This window comes from Macaca thibetana, chromosome 12 (assembly GCF_024542745.1).
Source record: "Macaca thibetana thibetana isolate TM-01 chromosome 12, ASM2454274v1, whole genome shotgun sequence".
Classification (NCBI taxonomy): Eukaryota; Metazoa; Chordata; class Mammalia; order Primates; family Cercopithecidae; genus Macaca; species Macaca thibetana.
Genome location: NC_065589.1, coordinates 75,487,320 through 75,508,568, shown reverse-complemented (window position 1 = coordinate 75,508,568; position 21,249 = coordinate 75,487,320). Strand labels below are relative to the sequence as shown.

Below are 21,249 nucleotides of genomic sequence, written 5' to 3'. Positions count from 1 at the left end.
CATGAAGTCGAGGACGTGACCAAGAAGAGCCACAGACATGGCTGTAATATTTCCAAAAACTAATGCAAAAGGTATAATACTATCCCTCACACAGTTTAGGGAAAGAAAAAACAACTTGTGTTATTACCAAGTGAAGAAATTCCTTCACAAGGTCCTCATAAAAATGGCATGCTCTAATGCAATGAACAAAGTTCTCAACAGCAGCCCTGTGGTATTACTACAATTATTTAAGATAAGTTTTTCAAATAAAGAGCCTTCAGACTGGCTAATGTAACAAAATTTGAATGAAAGAATCTCAAGCAGAATCTGCCAAGTCTTCAAATCCAACTTCTCCTAAAAGGTTGTAAAATTGTACCATTTGAAGGACCGTATGGCTTTTAGAGTAAGATTTATATTTCTTACACTCTTAGGTGAAATCTAATTTTTGTATCATTGATGATCTATTATTTTGATTGAAGTTCCTTCCTTCCTTCATTCATTCTTCCCTCTCTCTCCTTCCTGTCTTCCCTCCTTTCCATTGTCCTTCCTTTGCTTCCTTTTTTTTTCTTTCTTCCCTTCTATTCCTTTTTTTTCCACCTCCTCTTCCTTTTTAAAATTTCTTTTTAGATTCCTTTGAATCCAAAATGCTGAGCCCATTTTTCCTGAGGCAAATATGAGGAAAACTATTTTTAAATACTGCTCAAATCTTTGAAAAAGTGAAAGGAGAATCTTCTTCCTCTCAATTCGGAAGGCACCGTATAGAAAACCTCTTGACACATTCTATTCTCACTGGCCCTCTAATTGTACTAACCAACCCTGAATGTAAACAGATTCTTGAACACTAGGGGAATGGAAGAGAATTAAGGGAGAGTGATCATTTTCTACTCAAATGTTTCATATTGCATATGTAACAAACGAGTTATTAAGAAATGTATTGGTGTACTGTCTTTTCTTGACATTATAGAATAATCATCTAAAGAATGAAAAGCTTTTTCCCCTGTATACCTTTGTGTTCTCAGGTTCTGAATTTTCTTGTCCTGTGAGTAGATGGGGCTAACCCTTATTCCACCTAAGAATATCATCATCAATTAAAGACAACAGAACTATGAACGGAATTCTGTCTCCCCCATTCCCAGGCAGTGTAGTTCAAGCTGCTGCCAGAACCTAATAAAGAAGGCAAGAAGCGCCAAGATAGGACATTTTATTCAGCTAGGTGAATGACTCCAGCCAGCCCTGGATTTGACTTGATTGGTAGAAGAGCAAAATAATATGACATTGCTTGCACCTCAAGTGTTTTGGAGCAATTAATCTTTGTTACCGTACAAAATAATAGCATGAAACATTTTTATATGCCCCTGAATTTTAAATCCTATTCACTGGCCTATATCTTATTATATCTAAATGCGTTGTTCTTTAATTTGAACAAAGTTTTTGTTTCAGTCTCTCAGGTTATAACCAAGGTTAGTTCATGCTAGTACTGGAGTTAGTGGTTATGCAATTAATTGGATCAGGATCCAAGGAAAGACCAAAAGGTTTTGTTTTTCACACTATCAGTCTAGGTCTAGTGATTACAAATTCCATTAGGTAATGATAAACAGTATTTGATATTTTTTTTTGCCCCTTTTTAATCTTTTATCTCTCCTTTCCTCCTTCCCTTCATTGATAGTGCTATCCCTCTATCTCTACCATTTTCTTTATTTTTATCTCTATTGCTATCTCGCTAGTATTCTCCAACATTTTAAAAATGATAATAGCTAATAGGTCATCTTTATTGAGTGCTTAATGTGTGCCAGGTGTAAATCTTACATTCATGACTCTTATTTAGATTTGGAGGAGAGGTAAAATGAAGAACAAAGCCATTGTACATTAAAATATTATGAAAGACACATTTTGATATACATTTAAAAGTGTTAACAATTAATGAGAGGAATACCCACCAAGGATATTTATGAGAGAATCCACTGAGGTATAATAAGTCTGACTAGACTAACTGCTCAGAATATCATTCACTGAACCACTCATTTAATTTATCCCTCCCTGAAGCATGTCTTAGGTGCCCACTATATATCAGGAGTTGAACCAATAGTTGTAGCTACAAAGCAAGGGAAACTTAGTTCTCATCCACCACAACCTGCCAGTGTCCTGAAGCTCATGCATTTCCATGATGAAGCTTAGTCTTTAGGGATCTCTGTTCTGACGCCAATATATTTAATGCCAAGGTGACATCTGTCAGCACAGACTTCATACACCAAGACCTTACTGACTGCAAATAATCCACAGGGTTCACAGCAGTTTGAGCAGTTCTAGATATGGCAAACGGCCATGGCCATGTCTGTCTGGCAGAAACATTTTTACAGCCATTACAGGGCAGCTTCTCATTTAATTGAGATGCCTTGGATAGCAGTGGTGCAGGTGGCTTCATTAGGTGCGTGATAGAATGCAGTTTGCCGCAGCATTCTGAAATCCTAGGAACATGTGAACCAACAGGAGCAGCACATACCAATAATTGAGTTAGAAGCACCTGACCAGAAAACATCTTCAAAACGTCAAGTTTCCCTTATAATGCATGCACTGTGTTATGTTTCTTAGAGCTTAGAATAGTTGTTAATTTATAGCATGAATAGAAATGAATTGGATAAAACAAAATTTAAATTATTCTGTAAAATATAGTTGCAGCCAATGTAAGTGTAATGTAATAACACCTGTGCCACTAGAAAGTATATTTTTAGCATCAAGTCCAGAAGGCTTGCACTCATTCTTTCTTCATTCTTTTTTCTTTTACATCCAGTGCTTTAAAGTCATGACATGTTATAATTGTTTCATATGTTAGCATTTATTGTATTGCTTTCAATTTTTCCTAAGTTTTTGATTGCCTTTGTTTTTTCTGATTCTTAGAAGCAGCATATTCCTTTACCTGTTCTTCACATTTTTCATTTTTTCAGTTATATAACAAATTGCCTTTGCTCCCAGTGAGATCTCTCCTACACTTCTTTATCTCCTCCTTTAGTATGAATTGTTTGTTTTCTGGGCATGCTGTAAAGTTGCCATTATAAGACTTCTCTTAGCTTTACTTCTGTGTTAGAGACACTATTTTCTGGGATTTTATATTTTCTTCTGTCTTGTTTTTACCCGATTTTGCTAGGGTATATCCTTAAGTTGCTTTCTCAGAAGGAGGAATTAAAGACTAAAGAAGTAAGAGTCTGATAGTTGCATGCCAGAATGTGTCTTTATTGTGCTCTTATTGTTGCTTAATAACTTTATCAAACATAAAATTCTAAATCTAAATTATTATTCTTTAAAACTTGAACATATCGCTTCAGTATTATGTAGTATTTACTTTTGCTCATTAGAAGTCTGATTCCAGAGTGAAAGGTTCTGTTACAAATGATCTGATTTTTAGTCTCTGTAAGATGTTCTCTTTCCTCTTAGAGTTATGAAATTTTATATCTATGTCTCTGTGTGTGTGTGTGTGTGTGTGTGTGTGTCTGTGTGTGTATGTGTGTTAGAACAGGCCTTTCCTCATTCATTCTGCTTGAAGCTAGGTGAGCCATTTCAATCTAAGGACTTATTTTCTTCAGTAATGTGCAATTTTTTGGTCACATCTTTGATAATTTCTTTCCCTTTTATTTCCTCTATCTTCCTTTTCCTAAAATCTTTTTAGTCAGATCTCAGATCTCCTGAATAAATTCTATTCATTTTTACATTTTGCTTATATTTTCCATCTTCTTTTATATTTTGATATAAATTATTCCATTATGTTCTATCCATCAGCACATCTCTGTCTATTTCCTATCTGCTTTGCCAGCTGAATTTCTGTTAGACTTTCTCAATAGGGAGTACTATGGGTTCCTATACCATGCCTAGACCCTGAAGATACATTAACTTGCAGAAATTTGTTGCAGACTCATTCACTGAAGATATCCCTCTCAATTCTGTTTTATTCACTGTTGTAGATTAAACTTTTCCTTGTGCATCTTCACAGCCAATTCAGTGGGATTTGGAAAGGGCTGGAGGGAAAACCTGTGTGACAATTTGACCATCTTGAACTGAACAGGAGGCACATTTTTAATAGCTTAATTGGGTGAATAGCTTACTAGAAAATCTGGCTTTGTGTAGGAAATATATCCCAAAAGACTGCATTCAGAGACAGGAAACAGAAACTGCAACCTAAACTTCCCCAGACAAGAATTAAATAGGAAATTATTATACTCAGTCCAATAGCAGGAACTTCAAAAAGACAGCTTTGGCTGTCTATTTTTTAGTCCCCTTTTTCTCTGCGTAGATATGTAATCAGCTTAATTGAGTAGGCAGGTCTCATATGATATAGTTAGAAATCATCATTATTTTTATCTTCTACTTTCCCCATAATCTGCTTGGGTAGGGACTGTACATTCTTGCCTCTGGAAAAGCCTATGACAAACCAATAGTCACTTTAAATTACCAGAGAGTCACAATTAAGTAATTAAAATAGTTTGGTCACAGATAGAATAAAAAATTCTGAATTTTATTTAAAATTAACCTTCCATCTTTCCTTGTCTCTCTTCCTTCAGCAGGATAACCTAAATTTTCAGCTCAATTGGAGTTTGAAGAAAGTAAGAGAAAGATAGTCTTGCATTCTCTGAGTTTAGCAGATGTTTGAAACTGACTCTCTCAATGGAAACTTTTGTGAATTCTGTGAAGAGTCCCACATTGGGTCCTTCTGTCTTCAACTGCCTTGAGATAGGCAGTGTTTCTCCTTTGCCAAACTTCTTCTGAGCTCCCCACAGTGTAATACACAGGCTCTTACCCTTGGGGTCCTCTTTCCCTGGCAGGCTGCCTTCTTTAACAAGACCTTTTTCACAATGACCCTCACTAATCCACTGCATCCCCAACTATAGGAGATCCACATCAAGTTCTCTGAGTTACCCTGTAGAATTCTCTGTCACTTTTGTTTGGGATTAGACGTCTCAGCTACATTCTCTTCAAAGAAATCCTCCTTTAAACTTTCAGCAGTCATGATGATCTCTCTCAGAATTCTCTTTGGCCAGCATCAGCTATGGCCTTCAAGCCTCAGCCAAAACCGCGAAGGGAAGAGTCACATTTTAACAGCCTGTTACGTACAGGCTAATACTTCTTAGGACACAGTATTGAGGACAAGTTTGAATTGCTTTTGGGAAATTCTGTGAACTAAGGAAGATTATTTAGGCTTGAATGCCGTAACTGGAGTAGAAGCTCATTAAAACAAGAAATTAAATGGAAATGAATGGGTTGTTGCCAATAAATGGTTTGAGACAGTCCCTAATTTGGAAATAAGGTTCTGAGTGAACACTAAGAATGGACTAGCTTTTAAGAAATTCAGATGGCATAAATTTGAGTAAGAATTGGTTGGGCCAAATTAAATAATAACAATATTATAGATAATTTCATTAGGGGAGCTAAATGTTAAAATACCTACTAATGTTATAATATGATAAAATAATTTTAATTTCTAAAAGTTCATAAAGGACAATGTCTGATTTTGATCTTCATGAATAGTGGAAAGTCATCAACTTTAATAGTCATCAATTAAAAAATTTAGAGTAATAATATTTCTTAAAAAATTTTTTTAGTTTGTCTTATGTGGCAGAACACCAGATTTTTTTTAAGTCAAAATACCTATCAAATAAAGTGGAATCTGGAAACATGCATCTAGGCAAGATGATTTGTAAGCTTAGTAAATTCTGAAAAACTATTCTCTGATAGAATAGCTAAGTGAACCTCTATTCTGGTCTCAATTATGAGAAATTGGTTGCAAGTTAATAGCTAAATATCTACTAAGGCTTGTTGTGTACTAGGAACTTTCTTAGTTATGAACATATTTTAATTAAATTAGTCTTCACAAAATACCTAGGAGGTAGATATTATTATTTTCATTGTATATGTAAATAAATAAGGCATGGGAGTTAAATAACTCTGATCATACAACCAGTAAGCAGCAAACTTAAATCTCAAGTCATCTGGCATCAGAGCTGTGCTTTTAATAATTGGGCTGCTGGAAGTGACCAGACTTTTGTGAAAAAAATGGAAGTTATCTTGGTGTCAGATTTCTGAAGTTCCTGAGTTAGTCATGTTTCCATGGCATTAAATTTTGAAAGATGATTTGAAGAGAATAGGAATTTTTCAATAATGCAATCCTGATAGTTCAATTAAAATTCAAAAATTTTAAACAAGCATAATGCAGAATAATAAAAGCACGGTCCCACCCCCACTCCACCGCCCCCAATTGCATTCACCTCTAAATAATGAACAAGATTTGGCTAAAGAGCACCATGTTTGTTTATTTATTTTTATTATACTTTAAGTTCTAGGTACATGTGCACAACGTGCAGGTTACATAAGTATACATGTGCCATGTTGGTTTGCTGCACCCATCAACTCATCATTTACATTAGGTATTTCTCCTAATGCTATCCCTCCCCCAGCCCCCCACCCCCCAACCGGCCCTGGTGTGGGATGTTCCCTGCCCTGCATCCATGTGTTCTCATTGTTCAACTACCACTTATGAGTGAGAACATGCAGTGTTTGGTTTTCTGTCCTTGTGATAGTTTGCTGAGAATGGTGGTTTCCAGCTTCATCCATGTCCCTGCAAAGGACATAAACCCATCCTTTTTATGGCTGCATAGTATTCCATGGTGTATATGTGCCACATTTTCTTAATCCAGTCTATCATTGATGGGCATTTGGGTTGGTTCCAAGTCTTTGCTATTGTAAATAGTGCCACAATAAACATACGTGCAGAGCACCATGTTTAAAAAAAAAAAAAAGACTCAGAGTTTTGGTTTGTACAAGTATGGTTTTGGTTGACTTAGTGTGAGGCCAGAGAGTTACATGGTCAATATTATGATTTGCATAATCTGATGATGGCATGAGAAGTAGTGGCAAAACACAAGGGAAGGGAAGCCCTGCTCTCATCTGCACTGATATGGCTAGACTGGAGTACTGCATACAATTACTGACAAACTGGGATATTCATAAAGGAGACAACTCTATACATCTCTATAGGGAAAGAACCTGAAATACAGTAAGTTGGTGAGGAATAGTCAACTATTACCATGGGAAGGGAAGAGAAGTAAAAGGGAGGACATGATCTTTAAAAATATGTAAATGTTAAGGTCTGATCATGAAAAGGGACTAGGGTTAGGTTTTGTTTGTTTGGGTCCCAAGAAGCAAGGACAGATGCGTATGAATAAAAGGTTTCAGATCAATATAAGAAAGTTGCGGCCAGGCACGGTGGCTCACGCCTGTAATCCAAGCACTTTGAGAGACCGAGGCAGGAGGATCACAAGGCCAGGAGATTGAGACTATCCTGGCTAACACAGAGAAACCCCGTCTCTACTAAAAATACAAAAAATTAGCTGGGTATGGTGGCGGGCACCTGTAGTCCCAGCTACTGGGGAGGCTGAGGCAGGAGAATGGTTGAACCCAGAAGGCGGAGCTTGCAGTGAGCTGAGATCCCGCCACTACAGTCCAGCCTGGGCAACATAGCGAGATTCCATCTGAAAAAAAAAAAAAAAAAAATAAAAAGAAAGAAAGAAAGAAAGTTGCATTAGTATGTTTGTGTTGCTGTAAAGGAATACCCAGGACTGAGTAATTTATGAAGAAGAGAGGTTTATTTCGCTCACAGTTCCTCAGCCTATAGAAGCAGCATGGCACCAGCATCTGCTTGGGTTTTGTTGAGGGCTTCAAGCTGCTTCCACTCATGGTGGAAGGTGAAGGGGAGCCAGTGTTTGAGAGATCACATGGCAAGAAAGGAGGCAAGGGAAAGGGGAGGCAGGTGCCAGGCTTTCAGCAGGTTCCATGGGAACAAATACAGCAAGGACTGACTTATTACTGCAAGGATGACACCAAGTCATTCATGAAGGATCTGCCTCCATGACCCAAACACTAACCCCCCATTAGGCCCCATTCTTACACTGGGGATCAAATTTCAACATGAAGTTTGGAGGTGGTCAAACAAACCAAATGATAACAGAAATACTCTGTCAAAGTCAGAGTTGACAAAAATAAAATGGACTATATTGTGATTAGTTGTTGTATGGGTACTAAGCTGGAGAAAATTTCAGTTAATTAACAGGTTGTAGTGTTTTGTGGCTTTGTTTCTTTTCTATTCATTACAACTCGTTTACCTGGTAGTTTTTGACTGATATGCTCAACTTGACTAATTATTTTTGAAACTGTGAAGATGCATCACAGTCAATATAAATATGTTCACTATAATGTAAGTCCTCTTTTCATAGTAAAATTGATGTAAGATGGCATAGTCATTCTTCATTCAGTACAGTTTGCTTGAAGATATCTCTATTAACAAGAGCATTTTACCTTCGCCTAGATTTCAGACGCTTTGGTAATTTGTACTGTGCTTAAATAAAGCACATCCTGGCATGAAAATGAATGAGTGCCTCCTGGCACTCAGTGCGTGTATTCCTCAGAGTTTATGATAATTAGGATGCTTGTTTAATTGCTGTCCCTTTATTTCCACTGGGTGGTGGCAGCTAAAGAGCAGCTTTCAAACCATGTGTGTTACATACATAGGTAATTTATAAACTCATTTTGCTGTTGTGAGCACAGGAAAAAAAATCCTGAATGTCAATAAGCCAATGTTGTAATTATTTTATCCCCCCCATGACTGCTGATGGTACCTTTGTTTTCGCTTCTTGGACAGGAAGGATGGGCCTTTGAGTTACTACCCGTAAGGATTGAGTCATTTGAGCCATGGTGAGTAAACATCATATTGCTACAATAGTTTTTATATAGTAAGAATTCTTGAGATTTCTAATAGGTATAGCCAGTTTATAGATGCTGTTATTTAAGTATCTATAAGTATAAAGTCACTGTCAATCACATCAGGAGCAAATATTTAATTCTATGTCAGTATTAGTAATTACTATCATTTAAAAGGACTGTGTTTTAATAATACTTTTAATAATCCTAAGTGTGTCCAATTTATTAAATTAAGAACATTTAAAGGATATTGAATTTCTGAGTGTTGTTAATATTAACTATAACATTTCAATAATTATTTTCCAAATGCTATTCTTCTTATAGAAATCTTTCCTCACTATAATGAACTCAGTTTCCTGGAGTGTTATTAGGTCAGAATAGCTCAGAAATTGAGGCGATATTATTTCTTATAAGGATATCATTTGCAAGTTTATGTTAAAGAAAGGAAGAGATCAAGATAAAGAATATCTCATTGTCTTTGTTACATGTTCAGACAAAGGATTTTCTTTGTGTGTATATATATTTGAAGCTATAGAATGAATTACTCATTAAATTCCTTATGCCTTCCCTTTTCATGTGAAATGTAAAATTTTAAATATAGTACATGGTTTTATTTAATCTCATTTATCTTAAAACTTATTTTGCTTTTGGCTGTGATTTAAATTGAATTTCCCCGTAGAGAATCATGAAATAAACAAATCCAACTATTATCCAGAGAAGCTCAAAAAAGTCATAGAGAATTATATACTGTAAGGACTCAAATAGAGTTATATTCAACAAATACTGTCGAATAAATGAAGTATGTAAACATGATGGATGGGTAAATAGAAGAAAATAAAAGACTGGAAAGAAATGTTAAAAAATAAAGCAGCTGTTGTGTAAGGATAGATGGTATGGGGGAAGTGGTTTTTTTTTTTTTAAGTTTTAACATAATTGAAATATTTTAAAGTAATCATTTAAAATGGGCACCCAGTGCAACTTACTGGTAAGTTGAAAAAACAAGTGTTTTGACCCTGCTTTATACCATATCCAAAAAGCAATTCCATAGAGATTTTAGAAATAAATGTGAAGGGCAAACAATAAAGCTTTTAAAAAGAAATTATAGGGGAAACTTTTCATGACATGGGGTTAGCAGACATTTCTTAATCAGAATATAAAAAGCACTAGACTTCTGGATCCAAAATGGCAGTGCAGAAGCAAGCTGCGTTCACCCCCCACCATAGAAATCCAGAAACAAATATAGAGCACCAAGATTTTTCACCAGCAACAACCCAGAACTCAAATATGGGATGAAACAATTCCTGGAGCCACAGAAAAGTAGAGAAACTCCAAGCAGATTGTAAAAGAATCCAGACTCCCACATCCACAATGCCCCTCCCCCAAATTCTTCCCAGGACCAAGCACACAGGAAATCTCCCCTCAACTCACAGTTTACATGCTTGAAAAAGTGAGATTGAGATGGTCAACCAGCTTCTTGGGTTCCCTGCAGGAGACTTGTCCTTGCTTTAACCCACAGGAATCATCACGACTGAGTGAAGGAAGAAATATCCCTGCGACAGCAGAGACAAAGGAGGGGGCAGCACTGACATTCCCAGCCATGGAAATTCTGTGACTTGGCCAAAGGAGACACCAAATCAGACTCAGCAACACCATGCTGTTGGATGGTACATTCCACAGATCCCCTGGGGATGAACACCAACTCAGCCTTCCCATCCTGCTGGGATAATCCCGTTGAGACCTCCCCATTCAGGACTGACAGCACTTCAGTCATTTACTAGTGCTGAGGTTAAACTGAGCTTATAGTGCCAACCAGAGCTGAAAAGGAAAACATGGGAGTTTAAACGACATACTCTATCTAATAGGCCAAACTGGCATTTATGGAACATTTCATCCCACTACCACAGAATACACATTGTTTTCATTAGCAAATGGAACATTCTTGAGAATAGACCATATCTTAGACTACAGAACAAATCTGAATGAATTTTGAAAAATAGAAATCATATCAAGCATCTTTTCTGAACACAGTAGAACAAAACTAGAAATCAATAGCAAGAGAAACTCCCAGAAAATACACAAACACATGGAAATCAAATAACATACTCCTGAACAACCAATGGGTCAATGAAGAACTCAAGAAGGAAATTAAAAAATTATTGAAACAAATGAAAATGGAAATACAACATATTAAAATCTGTTGGATACGGCAAAGCAGCACTAAGAGGGAAGTTGATAGCAATAAATACCTATATCAAAAAAGTAAAATGACTTTAAATAAAGAACCTAAGAATGCATCTCAAGGAACTAGAAAAGCAAGAACAAACCCAGCCTATAATTAGTAGTAGGAAAGAAATAATAAAAATCAGAGCAGAAATAAGTGAAATTAATACAATATAGAATATCAACTAAAAAAGTTGGTTTATTGAAAAAGTTAAAAAAAAATCAACAAACCTTTAGCTATGCTAAGGACAAAAGAGAGAAGACCCAAACAAATAAAATAAAAAATGAAAAAGGAGACATAACAACTGAGACATGAGAAATACAAAGAATCATTAGACACTATTATGAACAATTATACTCCAACAAACTTGGAAACCTAGAAGTAATGCATATATTCCTGGACACATATCACCTACCAAGATTAAAACACAAAGAAACCTCAAAAAATTAATAACAAGTAACAAGATTTAAGCCATAATGTAAAGATTCCCATTGAAGAAAAGCCCAGGACCTGATTACTTCACTCCTGAATTCTACCAAACACTTAAAGAAAAACTAATGCCAATTCTACTCAAACTGTTCAAAAAAATTAAAGATGAGGGAATACTTTAAAACTCATTTTATGAGGCCAGCATTACCCTGATAACAAAAGCAGACACACACACACACACACACACACACACACACACACACAGAAAACTACAGGCCAGTATCACTGGTGAACATAGACACAAAATCTTCAACAAAATGCTAACAAACTAAACTCAACACATTAGAAAGATTATTCATCATAACCAAGGGGGATTCATCCCAGGGATGTAAGGATGATTCAAAATACACAAATCAATAAATGCAGTATATCACATTAACAGAATCAGAAAGAAAAACCTTATGATTATTTGAACAGATGCTGAAAAAGCATTTGATAAAATTCAACATCCCTTATTACAAAAACCCTCATCAAAGTGGGTATTGAAGGAACATACCTCAAAATAATAAGGGCCATATGTGACAAACCCACAGCTAACATCATACTGAACAGGAAAGTATTGAAGACCTCTCCTCAAAGGAGATGAACAAGACAAGGATGCCCACTTTCACTGTTTTCGTTGAACATACTACTGGAAGTCCTGGCCAGAGCAATTAGTCAAGATAAAGAAATGAAGGATATCCAAGTTGGAAAGGAAGTTAAACCTAGAAAAACCTAAAGACTGCAACATAAAAAACTGTTAGAACTGATAAATGGATTTAGTAAAGATACAGGATACAAAATTAACATGCAAAAATCAGTAACATTTATATATGCCAACAGCAAACAATCAGAAAAAAATCAAGAAAGCAAGCCCATTTCCAATAGCTACAAAAATATGAAATACCTAGGAATCAAGCTAACCAAAGAAGTGAAGTGAGGTATTCCAAAAAAAAAAAAAAAAAAAAAAAAAAAACTATGCAATTCTGTTTAAAGAAATTGAAGAATACACACACACAAAATGGAAAGCTATTGCATGTTCATGGTTTGGAAGAATTAATATTGTGAAAATGGGCAATACCAGCCAAAGCAATTTACAGATTCAGTGCATTCTCTATCCAAATACCAATGGCATTGTTTACAGAAATAGAAAAAGAAACTCCTGAAATTTATCTGGAAGCACAAAGAGCCAAAAGAATCTTGAGCAAAAAGAATAAATCTAGAGACATCCCCATACTTCAGTTTGTTTTAGGTAAATGTAAAACTGCTCTTTGTAGGTAACCTGACCTTTCTCTCTGGCTGCTCTTAACATATTTTCCTTCGTTTCAACCTTGGAGAATCTGACGATTATGTGTCTTGGGGTTGCTCTTCTGAAGTACTATCTTACTGGTGTTATCTATATTTCCTGAATTTGCCTGTCTTGCTTGATTGGGGCAGTTCTCCTGGATAATGTCCTGAAGTGTGTTTTCCAACTTGGTTCTATTCTCCCTGTCACTTTCAGATACACCAATTAATCATAGGTTTGGTCTTTTCCCATAGTCCCATATTTCTTGGAGGCTTTGTTCATTCATTCTCATTCTTGTTTCTCTAATCTTGTCTTCATGCCATATTTCAGTAAGTTGATTTTCAATCTCTGATATCCTTTCTTCTGCTCGATCAATTTGGCTATTGATACTTGTGTATGCTTCACTAATTTCTTGTGCTGTGTTTTTCAGCTCCGTCAGGTCAGTTGGGTTCTACTCTAAGCTGGTTATTCTAGTTAGCAGTTAAACCACAAAAAGGTTTATCAAGGTTCTTAGCTTCCTTGCATTGGGTTAGAACATGCCCCTTTAGCTCAGAGGAGTTTGTTGGGATACCATCTCTTGCCAGTTAGAATGGCGATCATTAAAAGTCAGGAAACAGCAAATGCTGGCAAGGGTGTGGAGAAATAGGAATGCTTTTACACTCCTGGTGGGAGCGTAAATTAGTTCAACCATTGTGGAAGATGGTGTGGCGATTCCTCAAGGATCTAGAACCAGAAATACCATTTGACCCAGCAATCCCATTACTGGGTATATACCCAAAGGATTATAAATCATTCTACCATGAAGACACATGCACATGTATATTTATTGCAGCACTATTTACAATAGCAAAGACTTGGAACCAACCCAAATGCCCATCAGTGATAGACTGGATAAAGAAAATGTGGTACATGTACACATGGAATACTATGAAGCCATAACAAAGAATGAGTTCATGTCCTTTGCAGGGACATGGATGAACCTGAAAACCATCATTCTCAGCAAAAACTAACACAGGAACCGAAAACCAAACACCTCATGTTCTCACTCATAAGTGGGAGTTGAACAGTGAGAACACATGGACACAGGGAGGGGAACATCACACACTGAGGCCTGTCAGGGGCTGGGGTGTGAGGGCAAGTGGAGGGACAGCATTAGGACAAATACCTAATGCATACGGGCTTAAAACCTAGATGATGGGTTGATGGGTGCAGCAAACCACCATGGCACATACATACCTATGTAACAAACCTGCATATTCTGCACATGTATCCCAGAACTTAAAGTAAAAAAATAAAATAAGATAAAATAAATAGCTCCAAAAGCACAAAGCTATGAGGCTCTTTGGCAAAGGGGCATGCAAATTATACTCCCCCCAAAATGTCCTTGTGTAATTGAGGTTCTTATATAGGTCATTAAGATTGACCTTGTATAAGTGTCACTTATGACCTCTTAGGTCATAAAATGAGGTTTCTAATAGACCTAAGAAAAAATGTTGAAGCTATACAAATGTATTTTACCTTAAGAAAAAGGAGCATATATCAAATAATTTTATAAAGATATGCATACAAAATAAAGTTTGAATCAAAAATATATGTAAACCTGCTCTAAAAATGTCTACACGACTATTACAAAAAAAAATTGATTGAGGAAACATTCCAGAACATTGGTCTAGACAAAGATTTTATGGAGAAGACCTCAAAAAAAATCACAGGCAACCAAAGCAAAAATAGACAAATGGGATTACATCAAGCTAAAAATCTTCTGCACAATAACAACAACAGCAAAACAATCAACAAAGTGAAAAGACCACTTACAGAATGGGAGAAAATATTTGTAAACTATCCATCTGAGAAAGGGATTAATAACCAGAATATACAAGAAGCTCAAACAACTCAATAGCAAAAAAAAAAAAAAAAAAAAAACACACACACACACAAATAATTTGAGTTTAAAATTGGCAAAAGATCTGAACAGGCATTTCTCAAAATAAGATAAACAAGTGACCAATAGGTCTATGAAACAATGTGCAACATCATTAATCCTGAAATATCTCTTACCCCAGTTAAGATTGATTGTATCAAAAGATAGGCAATGACATCTGCTGGTGAGGATGTGAAAAAGGGGAACCCTCATACACTGTTGGCGGGAATGTAAATTAGTACAGCTACTATCAAGAGTATGGATGTTCAGCCGGGCGCGGTGGCTCAAGCCTGTAATCCCAGCACTTTGGGAGGCCGAGGCGGGCGGATCACAAGGTCAGGAGATCGAGACCACAGTGAAACCCCGTCTCTACTAAAAATACAAAAAATTAGCCGGGCGCGGTGGCGGGCGCCTGTAGTCCCAGCTACTCAGGAGGCTGAGGCAGGAGAATGGCGGGAACCCGGGAGGCGGAGTTTGCAGTGAGCCGAGATCGCGCCATTGCACTCCAGCCTGGGCAACAGCGTGAGACTCCGTCTCAAAAAAAAAAAAAAAAGAGTATGGATGTTCCTCAAAAAGTTAAAAATAGAACTACCATATTATCCAGCAATCAAAGTACTAGGCATATATCTAAAAGAAAGGAAATTAGTATATCAAAGAAATAACTGCACTTCCATGTTTATTGTAGCACTATTCACTGAAATATGGAATCAACCTCAGTGCTCATCAATATTTGAATGGATAAAGAAAATGTAGTATATATACAGAGTGGAATGTTATGCAGCCATAAAAAGAATGAAATACTGTCATTTGCAGCAACATGGATGGAACTGGAGGCCGTTATATTAAGTGAAATAAGTTAGGCACAGAAAGACAAATATTGCATGTTCTCACTCATGTGTAGGAGCTAAATTGTGGAGCTCACGAAGACAAAGAGAGGAATGGCGGTTACCAGAGGTCAGGAACGGTAGGGTGTGGGGATGAAGGAGGAAAAAAGAATATAAATGTATTCATTACCACAAAAAGGTAATTAAATGGCACAGTAGAACAAATAAATAAGTAAAACATTAACCATAACTTCTTTTCTGGAAATACCTATATATTTTGAATAAAATTAATCACAATATCTTTCTTCATCAAAAAGTCATTAAACATGAAGAAAATTAGTAAAGAAAGAAGTAAATCGAGTTATATCAATAACAAATTTCTATTCATCACATGACATCAAGTAGTGAAAAAGTCTAGCCAGAAAATGGAGAACATTGTGCAGAACCTTTATTGAGCAAAGGACCCTCATATCTAGATTACATGAAGAATGTTCACAAATTGATAATCAAATGCAGACAGTCGAATAGAGAAATGAGCAAAAGTCTGGAACAAGCATTTTGCAAAAGAGAATATACAAATAGCAAATAAAAATATGAAAATGTGTTCAACTTCATTATAAAAAGAAGACTTGACTCTACAACATACCATACCAAATGACTAAGATGAAAAAGAAAGAATTTCTAAGTGTTGACAAGGATTTGAAGCCACTGAAACTTTCATTCATTGATAATGAGAGTATAAGTTGGTACAACCACTTTGGAAAACTGCTTAGAATTATTTACTAAAGTTGAACATATTGTATATGTATTCCATATGACCCAGCAATTGCACACCTATTACAGAGACAAAATAAATGTGTACATCTCTTCATCAAATGGCATGTATAAGCATATTCATGGAATCACTAGAACTGGAAATAGCTATAAACAACTGAAATGTCTACAAATACATTGTGGTATATTCTCACATTTGAATACCTTACAAAAATGAAAAGAAATGGGAGATGAAATAAGGTACAAACTTAATGGATCTCACCAGCACAATGTTGAACAAAAGACGTACACAAGAATACATGTTGTAATTCCATCTATTGTGATAGAAATCAGAATATCTCTTGCTGAGGGATAATGTCTAGAAGAGTAGCAGAAAGGGGCTTCTGGGATTCTGATAATATTCTATGTCTTGTTTGGATGACTGGTTACAATAATTTATTCACTTTGTAAACATTAATTGGGTGTACAATGATTGTGTACTTGTATAGATTGTCCTGCAATAAAGCTGACAAGGAGAGAGATGGGGGGATAGAAAAAAATGGGGAACATAGGACATTATATTGATCCTTTGGATTGTACTGAGGCTATTTCATTGACCTAATATATTACCAATTTTATAAATGTTTATGTGTACTTAAACAGATTGTGTATTCTGCTTTAAGAGACAAAATTTCGTTTATGTCTCATGGTTTAAACATAACAGTGGTTGTTAAGTTGTATTGTTGACATTTTCTTATATCACTGTATAATTTTTCTGCATGATCTATATTTTCAGAAGAGGGTATGATAAAATCCTCAATCCAATTTTTAAATTCATAAATTACTTCCTCCTGTTTTGTCAGTTAATCCTATATATTTTGAAGCTATATTGTCGAATGCATATGTATTTATAATGAATACATTCTGTTCATCTATTGTTCATTTTTAAAGTGTATAGCATTTTTATCTCCAATTCTTTGCTTTAAATTTTATGTTTTCAAGTGTCAATATTACTACAGATTTCTTCAGGTTTATATTCACCTGATACATTCTCTTTCATTCTATTAATATCATAGTTTCCATGTTTTTGGTTTATGTCATTTACATATATTGTAATTGCGGTTTTATTACGGTTTAACTTTGTCTTCTTGCCTATATTTTTAAGTTTCTGTACTATCATTTTGCCTCAGTGTGATTAATTTTTGCTTTCTTGGAATATTTAAAGTTTTTTTCTTCTTGGTCTAAAAGGAATACATTCTAATTTTGCATGTTATGGTAGTTACCATATACTAAAGAGCCATGTTCAGTTTATTTACCACAATTGATATATTTAGTATATCAGTATTGTAAAGGAATGCAAATATGTTTCCTTTCTATATTAGGTTCATGGCTAAGGCCCCAAAACAAAAGACAGATTAAAAAGACAAAAGTATACAAATTTATTTAATACAAGTTTTACATGACTTGGGGGGCCTTAATAAGGAAATGAAGACCCAGAGAAAGAGGTAAACCTGTGTATTTTTTATGCTTAGGTTTGATGAAGAGTAGACAGCTGTGCAGAAGTATGAATGGAAAACTCTGAATACTGTTAGTGTCTTTACTTCCTAAGAGAATACAGCAAGTGGAATGAATATTAACTTTGAATCAGAAAAACTTGTGCTTTTATCTTGACTTGGCAATTGACTGACCATGTAATTCTGGCCAAGTGACTCTGAGATGTAAAAATTTCTTTTTTGCTAATTAGCTCTAATTTATAAGGTGCAAGAAACCAATTAGGTTATGTTCACTTTATGGAAGTCATTTTTGTTCACTATGTGTTATGTTACTGCTTAAGTACCACATAATTAACCATTTGTTCCCTTCTTGATTCAGTGCTTTTTATAAGATCCACAATAAATTAACAGTGCCGAATCCTGTATTTCAGTGCAAAAAAGTAAAGTGAACTTTCTCCAGAAAAGCCATTTATAGGAACTGTGGAATCTTAAAGAGTTGAGTTATATTAAAGACACATTACATTTGAAATGAATGCATATTCAATCTTACGAACCTAGGGTAATGCCCACTGTAAACACTATTGGAAACCTTCAGTCAACAACTCTGATGCCACTAATAAACTGGCAGTAACATGGATTCATTCAAATTTGTTTCCATCTTTTATCAGTATTTCACAAATATTGTGAAATAATATTGTGAAATATTCACAAATATTGTGAAATAATATTGTGAAATATTCACAAATATTGTGAAATAAAACAATCTCTGTAGCCATAGGTGTGATGTTTATGAGCTGTATTCCCCTAACCCATGGCCCAAACTTCTACTTTAATTCTTTAACAGATATTTTTCAAACTTAATATACATTAATGCTTTTCAAGTGAGCAGGGAATTGACATTTACTGTTTATTAGATGTCTTACATGCATTATCTCATTTAATTTTGTAGCAACTCGATGAGATAGATATGTTATACCTCCTTTGCAAATAAGAAACTGCGTCTCAGAGTATGCTATAATTTGAATGTTTGTCCCCTCCAAAACTCATATTGAAACTTAATCCACATTGTGGCAGTACTGAGAAGTGGGGCCTTGAAGAAGTCATTGGGTCACGACAGTGCTGCCTTCATGAATGGATTCATCCATTTGTGGATTAATGGGTTACCATCAAAGTGGGACTGGTGGCTTTATAAGAAGAGGACGAGAGACCTGAGCTAGCCTACCCAGCTCCCTCATTATATGATGCCCTGAGCCATCTCAGGTCTCTGCAGGAAATCCCCACAAGTAAGAAGGCCCTCACCAGATGTGGCCCCTTGACCTTGTATTTCTTAGCTTCTATAACTGGGAGAAGTAAGTTTATTTGACTTATAAATTACCCAGTTTCAAATATTCTGTTATAAATGATGGAAAATGAGCCAAGATAATTGGTACTGAGAAGTGGTATGTTGCTGATAATAAATATGTGAAATGCAGAAGCAGCTTTGGAACTGGGTAATGGGCTGCAGCTACAAGAGTTTGAAGGAGCAGGCTAGAAAATGCTTATATTCAGGGCAGGGCTTAGAAGATAAGAATACTAGGAAATGTTTGTAACTCCTTAGAGATTGGTTAACTAGTTGTGACCAGAATACTGACAGAAATAGCGACAGCAAAGAACGTTCTGATGAGATTTCAGATGGAACTGAGGAACAAGGTATTGGAAACTGGAGAAAAGTCCATCCTTGTTGTAAACTGGCAAAGAACTTGGCTGCATTGTGTCTGTGCCTTAGGGCTTTATGGATTGTAGAATTTAAGAGCAATGAATTAGGATATCTGATGGAAGAAATACCTAAGCAGCAAACCATTCAGGCTGCTGCATGACTCTTTTAACCACTTACATTAAGCTGTGAGTTTAAAAAAAAAAAAAAAAAAAAAAAAAAGACTTAAAGATGGAATTTATAATCAAAAGAGAAGCAAAAAAAAAAAAAAACATTTGGAAAACTCTCAGCCTGGCCATGTAAGAAGTGAAAAAGGTTGTTCAATAGAAGAAACCAAGTAGGTGGCTGAGCAACTTTTGCTAAGAAGATTAGTAGAGAGAAGGAACCATCAAGGTGGTGGAAGAAGACCCTGAAAGCATTTCTGAGATCTTTGAGGCTATCTCTTCCATCACAGGCCCAGGGGCTTAGGAGGACAGAGTGGTTTTGGGGACAGACTTCGGCCTGCTGCCCAGGGTTCTCTCAGGTCTCTGCTCCCTTCATTCCAACATAGTGCTCCTCAGCCACCCCAGCTGTGGCTCAAGTGGCCTCAGGTGCTAAGCAGCTCACTGCTTAAGAAGATACAAGTTGTCAACCTTAGTGGCATCCAAGTGGTGCAAATTCTGCAGGCTTGCAGAAAGAAAGAGTTGTGAAGAGTTGGCAACATTCACCCAAATGTCAAAGGATGCTGCAGAAAGCCTGGGGGCTCAGGCATAGACTTGTCACAGGGGCAGGGCCCCCAATAAAGAGCCCCAACTAGAGCAATGCTGAGTGGAAATGTGGGGTTGGAGTTGCCACAGAGAGTCTCCACTAGGGCAATACTGAGTGGAGCTGTGGAAGCACCACTGAGACTTTAGAGCTGTAGAGTCACCAGTAGCAAGCAACATCTGCCTGGGAAAGCTTCAGACACTGGATTCCAACCTGTATGAGCTACTATGTGACTGGCATGCAGCAAAGCCATAGAAATGGGGCTGACTGAAGCCTTGGGGTCCCAATCCATGCCTCAGGATAACCAGAAGGTGGAACATGAAGTCAAAGGGATTATTCTCCAGTTTTAAGATTTCATGTTTATCTTTCTGGGTTTCAGATTAGCTTGGGGCCTGTTACTCCTTTCTTTTTGCATCCTCCTTCCTTTTGGAATGAGAATGACTGTCTTATGTTTGTACCATTATTGTATCTTGAAAGTAGGTAACTTGTTTTGATTTCATAGGCTCATAGATAAGACCAGACTTTGGACTTTTGAGTTGGTACTGGAACAAGATAAGACTTTTGGGCTATGGGGATGAAGTGAATACATTTATGTGTTAGAAGGACATACATTTTGGGAGGCCAGAGGTGGGATGCTATGGTTTGAATGTTTGTCCCCTTCAAAACTCATGTTGAAATTCAATCCTCAATGTGATAGTATTGAGAGGTGGGGCCTTTAAGAGGTGATTGGGTCATGAACACTCTGCCTTTATGAATAGATTAATCGATTCTAGGATTAATCGATTACTGGATTGTCATAGGAATAGGACTGGTGGCTTTACAAGAAGAGAAGAGGCCTGAGCTAGCATACTCAGTTTTCTTATGGTGTGATGCCTGCATCACCTTGGGACTCTGCACAGTTCCCACCAGCTGGAAGGTTCTCACTAGGTGCGGCCCCTCAACTTTGGACTTCTCAGGCTCCATAACTATAAGAAATAATTTTTTTGTTTGTTTTTCCTGATTACTCCTTTTTAGGTATTCTGTTATAAGCAACAGAAAACGGACTAAGACAGTGTAGTTATGTCATTTGGCCAGACTTATGTTAGTCAATTGCCAAGTCAAGATCTGTGCTTTCTTAAGAGATAGTTAA

The 21,249-nt window shown here is 36.3% G+C and overlaps 1 protein-coding gene across 2 annotated transcripts in view; it reads left to right on the top strand.

The window, feature by feature from the left end:
* Positions 1–21,249, top strand: part of B3GALT1 (beta-1,3-galactosyltransferase 1) — a 562,550-nt gene that overhangs the window by 107,625 nt on the left and 433,676 nt on the right. For both annotated transcript variants that reach the window (XM_050752822.1, XM_050752821.1), the window contains exon 2: positions 8,660–8,712. The gene's annotated coding sequence lies outside the window, so the exon portion shown is untranslated. The remainder of the gene's footprint in view (positions 1–8,659; positions 8,713–21,249) is intronic.